Source organism: Hyaena hyaena, unplaced genomic scaffold, assembly GCF_003009895.1.
Source record: "Hyaena hyaena isolate Hyena2069 unplaced genomic scaffold, ASM300989v1 scaffold_2387, whole genome shotgun sequence".
Lineage (NCBI taxonomy): Eukaryota > Metazoa > Chordata > Mammalia > Carnivora > Hyaenidae > Hyaena > Hyaena hyaena.
The window spans coordinates 30,223-48,349 of NW_024083019.1; positions in this window are offsets into that span (position 1 = coordinate 30,223).

Below are 18,127 nucleotides of genomic sequence, written 5' to 3' on the forward strand. Positions count from 1 at the left end.
AATTTTCTGGGTCGACTCCTTAAATTTCTAATATTTGCCTCTGATTAGACCATAAAAAGACACTTTTCCTTCTCTCTTATTGTGCAGTGTGATGCCTGAACAGAAAATATGTTAGCCCAGTTATCTCTTCACAAACCTGACAGTGAGCTCATCCCCAGCCTCACATGTCTCTGCCTGTCCTGATCTTCTCTATCCTGATAGAAACTGGATCACCTTCCCTCTCTCTGCTGGCTGGTGTCCTAGCATCCTCCTCCTTCATCTTTAAATGTCCTCTAGTAAAGAGCTTGGTCCAATCAGAGTTGGTCTGAAAGTTGTGACATGCCCCAGGGCTGTGGGATGAGGCTCAGGTCACAGGACTGGCCTACACTGTCACTTTGTGGTGTTAGGTTCGCAGCCCTCTATTGTGCCTGTGGATGGAGTCATTTAGGTTTGTTAATTTTACATGTGAGCGAAAACTTTCAAAATCGACAGGATGATGTGAATGCTTGGTGGACTTGGGAAATATTCTATATGGCAACTGTGATTTCTCCCTAGGGTTTTCACTTTTTTAAACAACATTCTTTGAAAGAAAAGTTTACATTTACCGAAAAAGCCATTGAGCAAAAGAGAGTAGTTATTCTCTTTTCTTTGAAGCTGTCTAAATCTGGCACACACCTAAAGGTAATAGCAACAGATCTTTCCCAGATTGCATGATGATTTGCCAAGCGCTTTTCACATGTTTCATCTGATTTGTTTATCACATCAAACTTTTGAGGAAGGCCCTATTTCCCAGGTGAGAAAACATAGGCTGAAGACCTCACTTCAGTGACAAGTAAGTTGGTGCATAAACCTAGACTTTCTGATTCCAGATCCCTGGCTTTTTCTACTGCATTCTCCAAACCTAGGGTATAGACATAATAACTTGACTCAGTGGTTTAGAAATGAGGCAGAAGGAGAGATTCTTGGGTAGTGTAGTGGAAGTGGTGGGGAAGGTGTTCATTTTGGAAAAGAAGCAACGTGAAATAATAGAAAACACCCATTCTCATATTTGGGAATCAGTCTTAAGTAACTCATCAATAATTCAGCTGATTCATACACTAGGAGTTTAATCCTAGTACTGTATATAGTGGATAAAAATCAGAGATGGCCTAAATGTACAGCAAAAGGAAGAAGGCTGATGAACTCTGTATATGTTGAATATTATATAGATATTTAAAAAGAAGTTTTTATAGAATTTTTAATTTCATGGGCTCATGTTTACAATATAAAAAGTGAAAAAATAGTCTAAAAATTCTATTTACTGAATAGTGTCTGATTGTAAATAAAAATGTCAAAGTGTTGGCATTCGTTTGGATTATAGTGACATTGAAACATGTTTCCATTTGTATTTTTAACACTATTTCCCAGGTGTTCTACAAACGAATAATGCTACTCAATGATTTAGTGGAAAAAAGCAGTTTAAAGAAAAAGTAAGGACCCAAAGGAAGAAAAATAAAGAGGATGATTTTGGAGCTAGATGATCCTGGGGTCATATTTCTTTCTACTATTAGCTGTAGAGCACCATGCTAATCACCTTACTTCTCTGGGTCTTAGTTTTCCTATCTGTAAAATGAATACTGAGAAATCCAAGCAGGTTTCCACACCCATCACACAGCCCCACATAGGGCTTGATCTCATGATTATGAGATCATGACCTGAGCTGAAATCAAGAGTCGTGGTTAACTGACTGACCCACCCAGGATCCCCGATTTTACTTGTGTTTTGTTTTGTTTTGTTTTGTTTTGTTTTGTTTTATTAATGTTGTCATTAAAATAACCATCATTATTAAGGCCCAGGAGAAGAGACCAGGAGCACTTGACTATGGAAGTAAGTCTTTCTTGATTCCATTTTCTCCACCTCCCAAAAAGGGCCCAATATCTGTGACTTTCTAGGCTAGGAGTTCTGTTCCAGGCTAGGAGACACTAGCTCCCAGTGCACTCCATTTTTGTTTTACTCAATTCTGTAGAAGAAAGAGAGAGAGAGACATAAAGAGAGAGTGGGAGAGAAGGAAAGTGTCAAACAGAGAGAAGGATATGAGACAAAAAATAGAGTAGATAAGAAACAATGGGTGGTAAGGAGTAGAGATAGGAAGTCCGTCTGACAGTGGTGACCAAGTCCCAGCTTGGTCCCCAACTTCCACAAATCTTGCCCCTTCAATGGGACTGTTTCTTCATCTGCAATACGAGATGTTTCCTCATTTGTCATATGAGATGTTGAAACTGATGAGTTCCAGCAACCCTTCAACTTTCAGTCTATGAAAGGAGAGAGCAAGTGTCCGTACTTCATTTCACAAGGAGGTATAACGATTGAGTTCTGAACAGTTTGTGCGTAAATAGCCCTAGGCCTGCTGCTGGCCACCTGGCATCAACATGTCCTCCCCAGAGGGATCTCTTGTGGTTCAGGGGACAGGTTAAAATGATTTCCTATTCTGGCCTCGTCACACAGGGAGAACACATGAGCCTTTGTTAGTTGTGACCAGAATCTCTGTAAATAAGGTAATTGGCATGGCTTTTCTCCTCCCTCATGTGCAAGGTGTCTGGAAGGCTCAGAAAGTATTGGTTGGAGGTTTACCCTAGCAACAGCCAACAGCATAGTCAATTCTCAGCACACACTCTTTTTCATAATGGATGCAACTCTGTCAGAATATGGGTGTATGTGGCTGTGTCCAAATCCTCCCCAAACTTGGAGGGGCTTGTTCCAGCCTCCTAGAAAGTGTATGGTTCACTCCCAGTAACCATCTTCTTCATCATGCTATGAGTCTTCCTTGGGGAAAATGAGGTAAATGCCTCACCTCAGAGGGAATGCTCAAGATGGTTCTGCTTATAAGAAGGTGTACTTAACCCCAAACTTCCTAGAAGAATATGATTCTGGGATGTCAATCCCGCAATTAGTTTTCTAAATGCTAGCTCTTTTACCAGGGGAGGGCAAGTCATTGATGTATTTACAGATCTATCCATCGAGCAGATTCTATGTGCTGGCATCGTGCCTCCAGATCTTTCAAGAGTCCTTAAATACAATGTGAGTCTTTCTTGATATCATTGCTCCATGAAGTTAGAGTAGCAGTTACAGTGATTTGAATGTATGCACTTAGTTACTTGGGAGACTCAAGACACCATCCTGGGTCAGGCAGGCTAGATTGATCGACGAAGGCTTTTCAGAATCCATCCCTCACCCCCACCCCCATCTCTCAGCCTGGAACTTGTCAGAAGCTTGCACAAGTTCTTCCTGCCATCTAGGGTTTTCTTGCCTTTACATAATTCATTGAAGATTTACAGAGAATTGAATTATTTTCCAGTTGCCATCTAGACAATCTGGAGACAAGGAACGGACAAAAAAAGAAAAAGTCTCCTTTTCTCTGTCTGGAGAGCCGCTGAAATCAAAACAACTGAAAGAAATGCACTTCCCCACCGCCTCCATACCTAAGCATTTAGTTTTTGGTAGAATTAGACTTCCAGGATTCAAAATCTAGGACTATTACTCCTATTGCCATGAGCATGGACTAATGCCTTAACTTTTCCATGACTCTGTTTCCCCATTTGTAAAGTAAGTCTGATGCTAATAATACAGAAACTTCATATATTTTCTTTTTCGAAGATTCAATGTGCTAACCCGCATATAGTGCTGGAGGGAGTGCCTGACCTGTATAAGTTCTCTAATAATTTTAGCCACTGGTCTTATTCTCTTTATCTGAGTTAGCATAGTGTTCAACCATGGCAAATATTCAACAAGCACTTGTGATTGCCAGATATAGCATCAATACAGAAATTTTGTTTTCCTAGAGGAAGTGGGAAGATAGCTAAATAGGCAACGTATGCTAAATCACCCTATGTATAGAGTCCAGCCTAGTATTAGATCCTCATGAAGTATTTGTTCAGCACATGGATAAATGCATGAATGAATGATCAGGAGAATGGCCTTATTTTCAGGATTCCCAGGGGCTTTTGGCTCTCCCTGTACGTACATTGTGTGTGAAGAGAATACATGAAAAAAAGAGACATTTGTTAAGCATTTGCACATATCCATCAGTTTATTTACCTCAGTTTACCTACTTGTTACCAGCGTAGAATGAGACATGCTGTTAGCTCTCTTCCTGAGGCAGGAGAAATCAGATTCAGAGAGATTGGATGTATTAAATACCGCACCAGGGGTTACAAAGTTCAAAACTGGTGATGAAGTTGGAGATAGTTTGCATCTACTTTCTAATATAGAAGAGTAAACATGTGCCTTGGTGGTCGTGCTTCAAGTGGCTTCACATACTGGTCACCACAGTTTTATTTAACACTTCCCGTCAACTTTCTTTTCTGCTCAGGAATATCCAATGCAGTCTCATTTCAATGTTGGAAGAATCTAAGTTTACTATGTGGTTTTGTGAGCTGTTTGGACATGGTCCCCAGGTTTGCTGAACCTCCTGTAATGTCATTTGGCCTCCAGGAGGCAGCAACCACAATTGTAGGTACTAACACTGCCTTCCTACCTACTCCCCCTGTGCATGTGTGGGTTCAAGTTTGTGGGCAGCTGTTATTGTAACACGCTGATTTATTAAAGCAGATGCCATCCCACAGCTATTGCCTTGATGTTTCTTCTCTCCTTTTCCTTTTCTCCTTCATCTTGAACTATCCCCTTCTTTTCCTCATCTTGCTTTTCTCTGTTCTGCTTTCTTTCTTCCTTTCTGTGTACCTTTCAGAGATTTATAAAGTATATCTCTTCAGGTGAAAAGAAAACTAGCATTGTGTTTCTCAAGGTTTCTTATAGGGAAATTTGCTTTAATATACAAGTTCTTTGGATTACAAGCATGTTTCTGGAAGAAATTATGCTCACACACCAAGGTTTCACTGTATAAATTAAATTTATTGATAATTTTGAATTCAAGTATTTTCCCCTTATTTTCAGCACCACTATTATATCAGCTTGGAACATAGCATTAGGAACTTACTAGTAGAGTTACATACTGTCCATCATATCAAAATAATTTACGTTTTATAGGAATTAAGGTGGCAAAGTCTAACATTCTGACAAAATGGAACACAACAGCTTCTGTGAGAGTTCATTAAATTTCAAAACTAATGTGGATGATCAGGGTGAGATTGTATTGATCAGTGACCATTGTGCCCTTGATTTTAAAGAGAGATGAAATCCTTTATTTTCAAAGAGTTTTTGAAGTCCATAGTTCACAGCCATTTAAGAACAGAGTCACTTAGTTCAATTCCTCTGCCAAATTTCTGTTTTTGAAAATCAGAAACCTAATAAAAGTTGTAAGAATAGAGAAATTAACACTCATATACATATTATCTAGATCCACCCACTGTCAAAATGTTATCACTTTCGCTTCATCTCTTTCATGCATGTATAAGAAAATTATCTATCATCTATCTATCTATCTTTGTTATTTATATGAATAAGTACTCATGAATTATTTTTATATTAGATTCCTACCCATATTCATTTTGCAAAGTTTTCTAATTATGGCTAAGGAAAGCTGACTTCTTGTCCTTTTGATACTTTCTCACCAACTTTGTTGGAACTCTTTACTTCCTGACATGAAAATGTCCTGATCTCACTTTTACTTATCCCAGCCCTGAAAGCAGATATTTAATTCACGTTAATGAGACATTGTATTCAGAAACTAAGATCTTGGAGTGATGAGGAAGTCTCCAAGATTTTGAACGTATCTATGTGTCCAGAGAATTTCTCAGGATCCCAATGGGTCCCAAGAAGGTCACAGTATGTTGAACAAGAAATAGTTATTTTCAGCCAGTAAATGACCCAAATACATGGTCAGTTCAGAAAAGTAGAACCAAGTTACACAATGGAATCCTTCTCCCTTCTTTACTACAGTTTCTTGTTTGGTATTTTTATATGTAGTAAAGAGGAAGAAAAATCCAATGTCAGAGTAGGGATTTCATCTTGCTTCGTAGGAGGAAGCTGATTATCAGAGAATGTACATGACTTCTGAGTTACACAGGCATGTGAGAAATGAGGGTACTGGCCACCTTTCTTAGGAGTTTGTTATGGTGAGTAAGAAAATGCATTTAGCTCAATGCATGGCACAGTGGAAGAATCAATAAATACTGATGCTAAAAATAATTTTGTGCAACAGAAAGATCAACAGTAATGAGGGTGTTGCTATACGTGAAGAAGGGGCATCCACTATTGTTTCATTTCCCTCAGTACAAAGTAAACCCTGAGGCTCTTGTTCCATGTGTACAAGATGTCGCACTAACAATGCTTGATTTGAGTCATTCTTGCTAACATTTGGGGTCTGGAGCTAGATTCCATATGAGTTCAAAAAATTAAGAATATATTCAGTTAGGTAGGTGGTGGAGGTGAAACTTTCAGGTAATTTGGAGGACAGTTTGTGATTTCCATCAAGGCCAACTACATTGACACCAGACCCTCTGCTGAGGTCATGTTTACCTCTGAGTGAAAAAGATGCAGCAGGAGAAAGTGAAGCCCCAGGAGCAGTTGACCCTAAAGCCATAAGAAAGAGACAACACAGTGCTGGTGAGTGTGTACGGGCCACCCCGCAAAGTGAAGAACTGAAGCCCAGGACCATCTGGATTGTGAGAGATGTGTGCACTGTTACACGTGTGTTTTTCTATTGAAAGACTTATACACAGAAAGAAAGAAAGAAAGAAAGAAAGAAAGAAAGAAAGAAAGAAAGAAAGAGAGAGAGAGAGAGAGAGGGAAAGAAAGAAAGAAAGAAAGAAAGAAAGAAAGAAAGAAAGAAAGAAAGAAAGAAAGAAAGAAAGATAGATAGATGTGGGAGTAACTGAGATCCAGAAAATGGGGGATCAAGACAGATTAGGGGTGTTTCAGAGAGCTATTGCATACAATTCAACAAATCTAAGAACAAAATCTCTTTCTATAAGTATTTATGTGAATTAATTCTGAAGGAAACATGCCTTGGATGGGAAATACAGGGTCTATCATTATAGTTCTTGACAACTAAAAATATAATTATCTTTATAGTTATTGACAACCACTATCAAACTGATTTTGAGAATTTAGGCTTATCATTTTTATTAAAAGTTTAATAATAGCAAAGGTGAAGGAATGTATGAAAACTTTTCTAAGACTCTGGATACATATTGTCACAAATCTGGTGCTAGATTACTTTCGAGAAGTTTCCATTTTACTAGCAGATTCACTGGCTGATGACTACACCCTTTCCCAGAATTTGGGGCAGTGCTGAGTTTCTAGCAGGTGTTCATGGGATGCTCGTGGATTCATTTCTGTTGACACAGCACACAATGCCTGAACCAGAGCAGATATTAAAGAAAGAGGGCTTGTCTCTTTTCTTGTAGGTTTTCAGGAAGATATCTCTTAAACATCATTTCTTATAATGCATTAATCAAAATGACTCAAAAAATGGGTAGGTCAGTCGGTTGAGCATCCAGCTTCATCTCAGGTCCTGATCTCATAGTCTGTGAGTTTGAGCCCTGCATTGGGCTCTGTGCTGACAGCTCAGAGCCTGGAGCATGCTTCAGACTTTGTGTCTCCCTCTCTCTCTAACCCTCCCCTGCTTGCACTCTGCCTCTCTCTTGCTCTCAAAAATAAATAAATATTAATTTTTTAAAAAACTCAATCTGCCTCAAAAATATTTGAACCATATCCTAACATTTCTTTTAATAGTAATGCATTATCCATCACCAGGAATTAAAACTTCTGTCTCTTTTATCCCACCCACTTACATGCCACGAATAGTAAATGTTTAAGTTTTCACTAAGTCTCAGGCATTAAGTGATTTATATACATTATCAAATTGCATAAGAGCGAAATGTAGAAATTGTCATTTGCTACCACTTGTGGTCTGTTAGAGAGATTAAGTAGTTTTAATAATATACCCACAACATGAATTGGCAGCTACATTGCTTCCCGGTTCACTAAAAGCACTAATTTTTCATTTAAGGTCAACAAGACTCACTGAGAAGTCAGATTCTTTATACGTGGCTGGGATGTATTTATCTCACATGGTGATCAGTAGCTTCAAGTGGCAGTTACCTATGTGCTGAGAGACAAGCCCTGGAAACAGAAATCGACTTTCAGAGAAAATAATATTTCCTGACATAATGTTTGATGGAGGAGTATCTATCTGCTGAGATACAAAGATGAAGCTTGTAGGTTTTGTTTTTTTTTTTAATAACTGTCACCTCCTCTGCTCTTTGGACCCTCCCTTTTTTAGGTGGGCAGTGAGCTCCATTAATATGATTGCAGTCCTATGCCTTAGCTGTGCAATCATTGTAGGTATTAACAGTCTCCTTACCGTTCTAAAGATATAGTACTTTCCATTTTAAAACTTCAGTCTCATAAATGGCTCTCATGCACATTGCTGAAGGGAATTTAAAATGGCACAGATCCAAATCCAAAACAGTTTAGTAGTTACTTATAAAGGCAAATATACACTTATTATATGAATGATACAGAACTTGTGCTCCTGGGTATAAAAGCTGATGTTCACACAAAAAACTTAACACAAATTTCATGCTAGCATTATTAAATAGAGCTCCAAACTGGTAACAACAAGATGCCCTTCAATAAGTAAAGGGGTAAAGAAACCGTGGTATATCAATGCAAAGGAATATTCTTCATCAGTAAGAAGGAATAAGTGATACATGCAAGAAACTTGGAAGACATTCAAGAGCATTATGCTAAGTAAAAAGAAGGGCCATATACCATATGATTCCATTTGCATGACATTATTGAAGTAACAAAATTATAGTGATGGAAACCAACCAGTGGTTATCAGAGATTAGTGCTGAAGGAAGACGGCGATTATTACCAGGTAACACGAAGGAGTTTTCTTGCAATAGAATAATTATCTATCTTGATTATGATGATGGTTACCTGAGTCTGCACATGTGATACAATATTACAGAATTATACCAAACCAAAACAAAGAAACAAAAAGAGTTCATGTAAATACTGGTGAAATCCAATTAATGTCTTTATCTGAGTTAACAGTATTGTACCATTGCCAATGTTCTGGTTCTGACTATGGACTGTGGCTACATAACATTATCTACAGTGGGAAAAACAAGGTGGAAGGTACATGGTAACTCTGTGCTATAATTTTTGCAACTGTTGTGAGTCTTAAACTATTTTAAAATAAAAAGTCATGAAAAATCAACCTCATATTCATTTTAAAGCTTTCCCAACACTTCCCCAAAACCTCCCATAAGCTGGCCCAGTACCTCTATCCCCTTTGGTGTTGGAGAGGGAAGGAGAACATTTTCTGTAATTCCCATTCCCTTGTATCACACTTTCTCAGCCTCTGCACTATTGACCCCTTGGGCCAGGTAATTCTCTACTGTTGGGTTGGGATATAGGAGTGGAGCTGTCCTGAGCATTGTAGGATGTTGAGTAACATTCCTGACCTCTACCCACTCTGTGTCAGTAGAAAGCCGCCCCTACACCTCTGCCAAATCATGACATCCAGTCTCTTCAGATATTTCCATTACTCATTGGGAACAGAATCACCCACAGCAAAGAATCACTGCCTTGTGTGATTATTCCCACAACGACAAGGATGGTGTGGTTGTACAAAGCACCCACAGGCCTCATGAAGGAAAGAAGACTCAACTCCAAGCTACTTTTGAGATTTTGACTACAATTTCCAGTTAAGTCATAGCTGATGACAAAATGCTGTCCCTGTCCTGGGGTGGTCCTGCAGGAAGTCTGCGGCTGCCAATTTTGTCTTCCTGCCTGACTCAGTCTGGGGCGTATGGGATTCCTCTTCTCTACTGAAGGGACTGCAATTGCCCACTTTTGCCAGGCCATGCCACCACATTTAGTTACATAAAAATTTAATATTTGTAAATACAGTGACTGTGGAGGAAAAAAGTAAATGGTTCAGGACCATCCTCCACAAAAAGCTTTCTCTACCTTTATAGTCCCTGGAGACCTTCCTCTTCAACTTCCCTGGTATCTGTAGTTGCTTCGTTCCTTGGCATAAAGCCAGAGTGACATGGATTCTTAATCACCTGATAGACTATATCTAGAATATCAACTAGGACAAAAACCATAAGATGTCAAATGACCTAAAGAGAATGACCTAAATGATCTGAGGGAGGCTAGAATTCAACCTCTTCACAAACAGGTGACTGGGACTTATCCAGTGTCAGACACGCAATAAGTTACAGACCCGGGCTCTCTCCAGGGTCTTTAACCCAGGAACACCGACCTTCTAATAAAAGTACTTTCCAAAGACAAAGGTGTTTTGATCAGTGATACAGCCTGATAGCTGAGTATTAGTTATGGAGCTAGAAGATCTGAGTTCTCTTGTCAGTTCCACAGTTAAATAGCTTATGTGACCCTGACAAAAATTTATCCCCTCTCTGAACCTCATCTGTGAAATGAAGACTCCGATAGAATCGAAGTCATAAATACATTGGTGAAGATTAATTGAAATAATGTATTTAAATTGTTTAGCACAGCACCTGCACCCTGCAAACACCTTGTCATCCACACCCTCTTCCTCATCCTCATCACAGCACGTGAAAGAAAACTCTTTCACATTCACCTAATCTTCCCAACCCACAGGAGGCTTTGGAGGTAGGTGTTGGTACCATTGTAGAGTTAAGAAAACTGGTTTACAACAGCACTTGATTAAACCCATACATCCTGTTGACATGGAAACACAAGCATAGGCCTCTGACACCAAGACTCATGCTTCTCCATCAATGTACCTGATCAGCCAATTAAGACTTTGGTCCTTGATGGCTATCTTTGGACTTTTCATGGATTCAACAGGTGCTCAGTATTTGCTGGGGCCAATCATTGTTTTGTTCCTTGTGTATTCATCCACCTCTCCCTAACACACTTAGCTAAAAAAAAAAATCTTAGAAGGCGGGTCTTCATCTCACATATTGGACCATATACATATGGTTTGGAGATGAACTCATAATCTGTTTTCCATAAATACTCATTGATGCACATGATGTTACAGAATGCAAGGGGGATATGAAGTGAGTTCTGATATCTAAACAGCCAATACCTCCATGCAGAGATCAGAAAGAGGCCCAAAGGAGAGTGTAGGTCAGACAGGTGGAGTGGAGGCAAGGAAAGATCACCAGACCACAGCTCATTAAATGCCCTTTGTCATTTTGATTCTGGGCATAAAATCCAAAGCAACAAACATTGGAGCAAAGGGAATACAAAGGGGAGAAGGTAGAGCTATCTTCCACAATTCAAGATACCTCAAGGTAAACACACTTTTACCCTCAGATTCATAAAAAAGGTATGTGTCCTTGCTTTTTGCTGGTGCAGCATAAGTAATGACAACACTCATTTAATAACATTTTGACATGGAGTTGAAGTTTATTTAATTATTTTTAGTTATTCTTGAAATGAAACAACTTTCTTCTGAGGCTTGAGCCACAGGCGTAAAAGAGGCTTGTGGGGAGAGCTGAAAATGAAGGTCCATGTGCCTGGTGTCTGACGAGGAGTGAAGCAGTGGAATGGAGAGAATCAAACATGTAACAAATGCCAGATCCTTGGTGGGATATGGGTTTTATTTGAAGCATAACTGGTCACCATGTTGGGAGGTTTTAAGTAGTTGAGCAACATGATCTGATTTGAGTTTTCAAAGTTCATTCATGTGGATACTACGTACAAAGAGGGGAGAAGTTAAGGTACCAGGAGGCTCTGTCATTTAAGAGACTGACTTTTGATTTCAGCTCAGGTCATGCTCTCATGTTTGGGGGTTTGAGCCCCACTTGGCTTTGTGCTGATGGTGGAGAGCATGCTTGGGATTCCATTTCTCCTCCTCTACCCCTCCCCTGCTTCCTCACCCTCTCTTTCTCTCTGTCAAATTAAATAAATAAACTTAAATATTATATTAAATTAAAAAGAAAGAGGGGAGAATAAATACAATTGGGGAGACCAGTTAGGACGACCTGGTGGCCCTTATCTAGGTACGAGGTGATGGTAGATTGGATAAGAAGAGTGACGGTGGACATAGATTGTACAACTGCCGGAGACCGAAACTGCACGGGTCATCCCCTTATGGCAAGGCCCAGGAAAAAACATGTGGGAAAAGACTGCAAGGCAGTCAGAAGAACCCCCTGAAGAATTCTTCTTCTCTGCTTAGTCTGTGCCTTTTACTGTCACTTCTGCTGTTAGTCTATTCTAGGGTTAATATGAAACAGAATAGCCCCAAATTCCCCCTCTTCCTCCAAAATGAAATGTACCTAAATATCATGTCCGCACCCTCAATCAGATGTTGTCTAATGAATATTGTAGCAATTAGCAAAATTGGGGACAGTCCGGTGTGTATGGGGTCTATGAGAGACCTGGAACTCATTTTCCTTGTAGGGGTCTAATTACCAATAATACTACATATTATGCTTTAAGCAGAGACAAAACAAAACTTATTAGTTTTAGAGGACTTTCTTGGCAAAGTGTTAGAGAAATATTTGCCTGTTGCCCCCAGTTTCAAGCCTGGGAGGCAACTTACAGATGAGACCAAAGAATGAGACCTGTAAATGCAGAGACAGAACTCTAGTTGATCCATGTAAAACAATGCCACATGTCCTCTGTGATAAATGTTGATATTGTTCTTTCTTAGTAAGGGGTTGTGAAAGTCTATCATCTATAACTGTAGGTCCAAGTATATCCTGTTCTTGCTTGCTCACTAAACTTACACAATTAAAGGGCACTTTGTTCTCATGTATTCTGGCTATATGCTTCACTTATTCTTGGATACCCTGCCATACGTAGTAAAGAATATGTAGAACTTTGTTATGACTACCTGGTTAAACTTTATTGGTTTAAGTGGAAATCATGTACCGTGAAATCACTGTTGCCAAGAAAACTTCGTAAGGTTAGGTCCAATGACTGCTTTCTAAAAATGCAGATTGTTTAAGTATGATTGATTAGATTTTCTATAAGTACCCTAAGCTGAAAAATAAATTTGAGCAGTCCACCTGAACAGGCTGGCTCCGTGTCTTCTTTGCAAACTCCTACCCTCACTCTCCGGGTCAACCCTGGCTTGCAGGGGCTGGACCTCTGCATACAACTGCATTTATTACCAAAGAAAGATTCTTCTCTGATATATTGCTTTTCTGACCAGAAAAAAAAAATATTAAAAGTTGAACTTTCAAAAGTCAGCTCTTTGGTCCATGTAACTATTTCACTGCTCTCTCACATTGTTTAATGCTTAATCGTATCAGAATTTGTATTAAATTTAACTATATATAATTTCCTTTTTTTTTGCATGTCAAACCAGTCAAATATCAGTAGTTTCACACTTTTCCATGTAATAAGTAAACTAATATTAGTTGAACATGCAGTTGAGTATCTAATTTGTGCCAGCCTTATGCTGGTTCTTACTACGTTGTTTGTGTCTATCTTTAATTGTCTGACTTTGTTATCCTACAGGATTCCTCTACTAAGGGGCAGAAAAATATTACTTTAATTCCTATATTTCCAACCCTCACACAGTGACTGGAAGATTTTAGCGGAAAGAGCATTAATTGTATAGAAGAAACAAGCCAGAAAAGGTTGGGATCCTTGGTCAACCCTGAAGTCAACATAAATACAACTAGCAGATGGTGTGGCTCTTGGATGGCTTCTCTGTTTCAAATTTTACTGCCCTCACTGATGGTAATTGATTAAAGAGACAATGACAGGAAAAGAAAGAATAGAAAATATTTTGTAATTCCTACCAAAACCTAAACACACTGATCTTGTCGCTTGAGCCAAAGTCCTTAAGAATGTGCAGAAAATAGTTCCAATGAAATTTAGGAGCACCTGGGTTGCTCAGTTGGTCAAGTGTCAGACTTCAGCTCAGGACCTGATCTCATGGTTCATGGATTCAAACCCCATGTAGGGTTCTGTGCTGATGGCTCAGAACCTGCAGCCTGCTTCAGATTCTGTGTCTCCTTCTCTCTCTCTGCTCCTCCCCCACTTGTATTCTCCTCTCTCTGTCTCTCTTTCTCTATCTCTGTCTCTCTTAAAAATGAATTCACATTTTAAACAATAAAGTTGAAATTTCGCTGCTGGTGTGGCGTGGTATTGTGTTTTCAAGGTCGGCTTATGCTTTGGAACATTCTTCTCGAAGAATATGGTTAGATTCTGGTTTGCAGTCTTTATGGTAGGGATTGGGCTGGAGGAGAGGTGTAGCCAGTAAAGAATCTTTTACCAACCAAAGTGAAATTGGCACCTCATATCAAAGTATACAACTATGCAAAAGAAGAGTGTGGTTTTGTGAGGAGTGAGGTCACACTGGGATTTCCCTTGCTAATTCTACAAGATCCACCATGACCTTCTCAGCAACCTATTGCATGTGATCCTTCAACTTATTCCTTTATGCCCTGGGTCAAGTCCAAGTCTAAGTCATGATGACTGTGGTACAATGATGAAAAAAATGGGCCCCACCTCCCAGGTAAAATAAACACACCGAAGAGTTGCACATTTGCTTGAAATAAGAATGGTAATTGCAATGGCGGTGATAATGGTGATAAAACAATTATTACTCATCCAAATTGTGCCAGCATTATTCTGAATGCTTCACATGGCAAAGGAAATGTAATGCTCACAATCCTGTGAGATAAATCTAGTAACTTGCCCAAGTTAACACAGCTCCTACCTAAGTGGTAGGGCCGGGAAGTCACTTATGCAGTGATGAATATACCCACAGTGATCACTGCACCTCTCAGCCATAAAACTCCTTTCTGCTACACAGGTCTTCACCCTGTGTTTGTCAGATGCGAAGAGCCTCCTCGCACCTAAACTGGAAAATCTGTGGGAGTCATTTAAGGAAATCTGTGAGGATTTCTAACTGTTTCATGTGTCTTATGGTTCTTGGTACATGCCTCCACCACACTAAATTATCACTATGTGTCTATATGTCAGCCTTCCTCAAGAAGTGTGAATTCCAAGAAGAATGACACTAAGCTTCTTTCTTCATCTTCTGAGAAGTGTCCTTAGGTCTTTCATTCCAGGTGTTCTCCTTTTTTTTTTTTTTTTTTTTGATGTGCTACTCACAGTCTTGTGTCATCTGCATTGTCTTTATATCTGATGATCATGATGAAGCCTGCAAAAAGGGGGAAAGGTCATTTCTGAAGGCCTAATAAACCCTTCAGATGACAAGATAAAGACCCAAACTTTAGGTTTCCAAAGTTTGCTGCTGCACATGGCTGTTTCAGGCCTCTGCAGAATGATTTCAGTAATAAGTGTTCAGCTCTGCAGTTGATTTTCTGACTCTCATAGCTGTTGTTACTTTTTGTGGAAGAAGTATTATGTTCCAAAGTGTTAATTACTACTTCTCAGGCAGTCTGCACAGCTGACCCTTAGCCTGGTATTGCAGGAAAGATTCAGAATAGTTAGGACCCTGCTCAAAGTCATACAGCTGGAAATTGACTTAACCAGGATGGGGACATGGCTCCAAATAGCACCAGGTGAAGCTCTTTCTTTTTTGTCACAGCATTATCTGGCAGTAACTAACTTTATTGGATGCCTGCTTATGGTCAAGCTGCATGCTAGTGACCCTTCATCTTTCCCCTTCAGTTTGGATAGCGCCTTTGAATATTTCATGAAGGAATTTCTCTTCAATTTCTGACCCATTGTCTGTGGGCTCATTCTAAACTGGAGGAATTGAATACTGAGGATCTTCCAGCCCTGTCCTTTCACCAACAAAGGTGCCAAACACTCACTGTGTCTCTGGCACTGGGTGAGGCCCAATAAGAGGTACCAAGATCAACAGATTCGTTCTGACCTTACAATATGTGGGAGCCCGACAGTGACCACAAGAAAGCGTGGTTAGGGACATGGGGATGTGCCTGCACACGGGGCTCCCTGCCTGGGCAAAGCATGCCTGCAAACAGGATGCTCTGCCAGGAGGCCTGCACACAATATCCAAGTTTAATGGTCCGCTCGCAAACGAGGGAACATGCCCTCCTTAGAAGTAAGGAGGAGGCTGGAATTGTGAGCAGGCCTCTTAGTAAACATGTTGTGGTCGCTTCCTCCCTTTGCTCCCCACTGTCCTTGAAATGTGTTTGGCTACTTGCCCTTAATTGGTAAAGGAATGCATCTTGTAAATTTCAGTTTGTATCCAGTTACCTGGTATAAAATAAACCGCAAGAGGGGCTTGCGTAGAATTGTTCCTCCGCCGGAGTTGTGTCTCCGTCTGTCTTTTGTGTGTGTCTTGTCCTTTGTGTCATTTCGTCCGCAACATCTGGCGTCCAAACGTGGGGCAGAGGGCGAACGAAACCGAAAGGGTGAGTACCCCTCGGGGATTGTAGGTCCAAGGCAGGGGAACTTTCGGGAAAATTATGGGGAATTCCCCATCAGCAAAGGCACAATACATGGAGCTAGTCAAAGGATTTCTCCACTCCAGCGGGGTGAAGGCATCTAGTCGCCATTTATCCGAGTTATTTCGCCTTGTGGAGCAGCATTGTTATGGGTTTAAGTGCCAACCCGAAGTACAATTAAACTTAAAGGAATGGAAATTAATACAGAAGGAATTACAGCAACAGCATCAGCAGGGTAACATAATTCCTTTGAAATTGTGGACTCTATGTAGTGCTATCACTCAAGCACTTGCATTGCATTCTGCAATTAAGGAGTTGGTGGGAAGAGGAAGCCTGAAAGCAGGATCAAATTAATGAGGGACAGAACCCTCCTGGTACACTGGAGGATAAATTGATGGGAGAGGGACAATTTCGAGCCTTGAGAGAACAGGCTCAATTTTCCGACCACGATTTACAGCAGGTGCGCCAGGTATCTCTTAGGGCTTGGCGCCGTGTTGTACCTACTGGCCACGCTCAGCCTTCTTTTACAAAAACTTTACAAGGACCCAATGAACCCTATACTGATTTTCTTGCTAGATTGAGGGTGGCTGTTGAGCGGGATGTAGGACGTGATGAAATCTAGGAGATACTTTTGCAGACACTTGCTTTTGAAAATGCAAACCCGGAATGTAAACGTGTTTTGGGCCCTTTAAAAGGGCAGGGAGCTTCTACAGCTGAATATATTAGAGCTTGTTCGGGAGTGGGGGGAACTGAACATAATGCTGCTGTTTTTGCTACTGCTTTGGCTCAGGCTATGAAGCCCTCCAAGGGCGGAAATTGTTAAAACAATGCTGGGGACTCAATGGCTACGCCTCCCACTCCTCAAGTAACCCCTTTGTTTTCCAAGAACCCTTAGAGATGACTGCTACATCAGGGATAGCTAAATCTTTAATGGTGTCAGATTTACTCTCTGCAACTTCAGGGAGTGCGGCTGCTGATTTGCCTCTCGCTGAAAATGTTCTTTTGTCTCCGGGAGGTGGCATTTATAACTTAAGAACAAACATTTTTGGCCACTGCCTAAAGGCACCTTTGGCTTAATATTGGGCCGCAGCAGCGCTGCTTTAAGAGGCCTAACCATCATTCCTGGAGTTATAGACTTTGATTTTGTTGGAGAAATTTTAATTATGGTTTCTACTTCTGTTACACTTTCATCGTTGGCTGGAGAACATATAGCACAAATACTTCTCTTATCTTATTTTCCTTTTTCTGCTCTTCCTAATGAAAGGTCAGGAGGTTTTGGAAGTACTGGGCAACATATATTTGGGAAATGCTTATTAAGGATTCTCGCCCCGTTCTTTTCTTGACCGTACAGGGAAGGAACTTCGAAGGGTTAATAGACACAGGGGCAGATGTTTCAGTCATTTCCTCTCAACAGTGGCCCCGGGATTGGAACAAAGAAAAAAGCCCTCTAATGTTGACAAGGATTGGGCTCCATTGCAGATGTTTGGAAAAGTGTTCGTCCTTTACAATGCCAGTTCCATAATGGAAAAACAGCTTTTGTCACTTTTTATATTGTTAGTATACCTATTAATATATGGGGAAGGGATCTTCTCTCTCCTATGGAGGCTTCTGTAACCATTCCATCGGAAAACTAGTGGCCACTGCTCAAGTTCCTCAGGCACTCCCATTAAAATGGATAATTAATACTCCTAAATGGGTTGAGCAGTGGCCATTACAAAAATGAAGCTCGATGGGGCGCCTGGGTGGCTTAGTCGGTTGAGCGTCGGACTTTCGCTTAGGTCATGTACTCGCGGTTCGTGGGTTCGAGCCCCGCGTCGGGCTCTGTGCTGACTGCCAGCTCAGAGCCTGGAGCCTGTTTC